Source organism: Lolium perenne, chromosome 1, assembly GCF_019359855.2.
Source record: "Lolium perenne isolate Kyuss_39 chromosome 1, Kyuss_2.0, whole genome shotgun sequence".
NCBI lineage: Eukaryota > Viridiplantae > Streptophyta > Magnoliopsida > Poales > Poaceae > Lolium > Lolium perenne.
In genome coordinates, this window is record NC_067244.2 from 123,326,869 (window position 1) to 123,330,306 (window position 3,438).

General features: G+C 41.2%; 1 long non-coding RNA gene across 1 annotated transcript; it reads right to left on the reverse strand.

The window, feature by feature from the left end:
- LOC127292297 (uncharacterized) lies at positions 1 to 2,108 on the reverse strand. Its single transcript, XR_007845088.2, has 2 exons — positions 443 to 2,108; positions 1 to 184 (listed from the first exon to the last, which is right to left on the reverse strand). It is a non-coding gene; the product is annotated as an uncharacterized lncRNA (long non-coding RNA).
- Positions 2,109 to 3,438: the final 1,330 nt, after the last annotated feature.

Here is a 3,438-nt window from a genome sequence, read left to right on the forward strand (position 1 = left end):
TGAAGAAACATTTCGATATTTATAATTAAAATCATCATCCATACACGAAAAATATATTTACAGTACACATCTTATAATTTTGCATCATACTATTATATTCTATCTAATCCTATATATATTCCTTCTAGTCCTGTTCCTTCTAATGTAGCATTTGAATGTTGCAGTTCTTGCTGATCTTTTGGGCCTGCAAAAATAAAGTTTCCGTCTTCAAACAGATGTGAAAAAAAAAAGTAGGCAAAGGTATTGGAAATTCTACTACCTACTTTCTGTAGTACCCACCATTCAAAAATGTCAAAATACATTAATATATCTGACTCATGGAATATCTTCACAATGCAAAGCACTAATCTGCATGTTTATTTTCAAGATATACATACATATAAAGTAAAGTATATTGAAAACTGAAATTAAAATGCATATTGTGCATCTTTGTTTATGATACCTTTAAATTCGCATCCACATATTGCTTGGAATTTCTTTGAAAACACCTCAGTAGCATGCCAAAGCCAAGTCATGCAAGATAATTTGTGCTATCCCGTGCATTTAGAACAGCCCATGGCACCTAGATGTCAAGTCGGTACCACACATGGAAATACAGAAGGAGAGTCGAGGTGCACCAATATGAGCATATGAAAATAATGTAACAGGGACACATCACATGTTGCTCGGATGTTAGTTACTACTTGTCCTGCCATAATAAAAGGAACATATAACGATAACATGCTTCATGTTATTCTTAAGAAATGATAGTTTTTTTTAGTAAATACTAGATGAAAGCATAATATCGCAAGCAAAACTGCAATATCATTTCTCATCTATGATGCAGAAATTAGGTTGCAATGGACTGAATTCATGTTACTAAAATCAGCTACAGAAATTTTAGAAAATAATATAAGCAAAAGATCAAGCACTTCAGAAGCAAAATATCAACCTTGTAGTAAACTGCTTGATCATATACACACCAAAATGTGCAATAGATAAAAGAGTCATACATATTAGGATCTAGCGACAAATAATGCTTCACTTGCTCGTGGGCTGCCCACCTCACCACGGGAGAGTTCATGTGTGCCGATGGCCAGGCGATGTGTCGACGGCCAAATGTCGGGGACGTCGGCACAGAGGTCCTCGTCGACCGGCAGCGGAGCTAACCGTCGGCACATGCCGGTCGTCAGCACACATGAACTCTGTGCAAGGAAGCCATGTGAGTATCCGAAGGGTAAATAAATAAATATTTTCATTCTCTCCTTCAAAGTAAGTAAAGGGTAACATACAAGCTGCATATATGACAGGGCATTTAACACTTACCGTCTGCATATATGACAGGATATGAATTGGCAAATAAGTTTCTATCATAAACTTAAGATATCTGTACAAGCCGCCGAAAGCAGGAGATAGCAATTCTTATGTAACTTTATTTTTCCAATTAAATCATGCTTACTAGGAAACCTGCAACCTGCACACATCATTATTATAGCGAACTAAGAAACCTGCAATCTGCACACATATGGTACTAAATTTCTTTAAATGGGTACAATATTGAATCGATCTGAGATAGTAGAAACCTCTAGTCCTTCCCACATGTCCCCTAATTACAATTGCTTCCTTCTTGAATTATGAAGATTCAAGAACAAGAAATCTGAGAGGAAATGCTTAATATATATAAGAGATTAGCGAAAAGCAGCAATGAATTGGTAACTTGAACCACATAGGCACAAAATTCGCACGCCACACAAAATCATATAATTTCATGTTTCCTCATAGTTAGCGCCAGATCCAAATCTCCAACGCGTGATGTTCATTTCGTCTGGTACACATAAGGGGAGTAGACCAAATTTTTCATTCTTGCTGCAGGACACAGAACGAGTCAATTGGCTGCAGTATCATAGTAGAAAAGAGAATCATACCTGCTCGAGTGGTTTCACATGTCGAAACCAGTAGCAATTAGGTTAGCAAATGTTTTTTTCTAAACATATTGTAACATCGTGGACATATCGTGTGTTTCTTAAGTCAAGACAAATCACTAGTGCTACTTCAGACTGAAAACCACTACTAATCCGACGATCTGATAAGAAAAAACTGATTAGTGATTACTTAATTCCTGTTCAAATCTCGACTAGCAGCGTAGCAATCCAACACGCCCAGCCTACTACGTATTACATCATGTCCTGCAGATTAGGGAGACACCATGAGAGAGGACTAACTCGTTCGTCTTAAATAGTGAAGCAAGTCAAGCAACAGCCGTGGGACGGGAGCGTCGCCTGGTGAAGGCGATTGACAGCTGCGGTGGCGGCTGGGTGTTGGGCATCCGGTGGGCGTCTGGTTCGCTCGAGCCCCGATGCTGGCATGGAGTAGAACGGATCCACTTTCACCAGGATCTGCACCAGCGGTTAGAGACGGATCGATCCGCCGCCCATGAATCCTCCGATGAAAACCATCGGCATCCCCTCGACGCGCTGACGAGGGTGGCCAAGATGGAGATGCGTATGGATGGGGACATTGGAGAGGACACTGAGGGAGGAGGGCCGGGGGTGTCGCGGCGGGAGGCGGTGAGGAGGAGGCTGGTAGATCGAACTAACACTAGGGGAGATCTCGTTATCGAGATTACAGTTATAGGACTTCGTGGGGATGGGAGCAGATTAAGCCGAAATTTCCTCCAGCGTGAAATTATTTTGTAAGTATGTAGAAAAAGAACTTTTCATGTAGGCGGCAATAGCTCCTGCTGCTGGACCCAAAAAAAAATTACACGCTCGCTTTCCAACTTCTTTTTTAACAATCACGCATTAGGGAACGGATGCAAGGGCAGCGCATATATCTGTATCTATGATTAAATTTTACAACGCATATCCAAAGGGTTGTAAATCAAGTGTTGTTGTAGGGTGGTTCTCCTTATAGTGTATGTTCCATAGGTTTTTTAATTTTCGCATCAAACCATCCATGTCTTAAATCAGGAAATAGAATAAGAAGCTCATTGTTGTCCATTATGCCTAACTAGTGTAAACAAGAAACAAAAAGATGCAATTGCAGGATCTAAAGGAAATAGCTTCGAGCACACACACAACGGCAACAGAAAAGTACTTAGTTACCTGGGACCGAAATATGAGTGCCTTTTACCTTTCCTCCCCGGCAACGGCGCCAGAAAAAGAGCTTGATGGCGTGTAATACACACGTTCGTTGGGAACCCCAAGAGGAAGGTATGATGCGCACAGCAGCAAGTTTTCCCTCAGTAAGAAACCAAGGTTTATCGAACCAGTAGGAGCCAAGAAGCACGTCGAAGGTTGATGGCGGCGGGATGTAGTGCGGCGCAACACCAGGGATTCCGGCGCCAACGTGGAACCTGCACAAAACAACCAAAGTACTTTGCCCCAACAAAACAGTGAGGTTGTCAATCTCACCGGCTTGCTGTAACAAAGGATTAAATGTATAGTGTGGAAGATGATT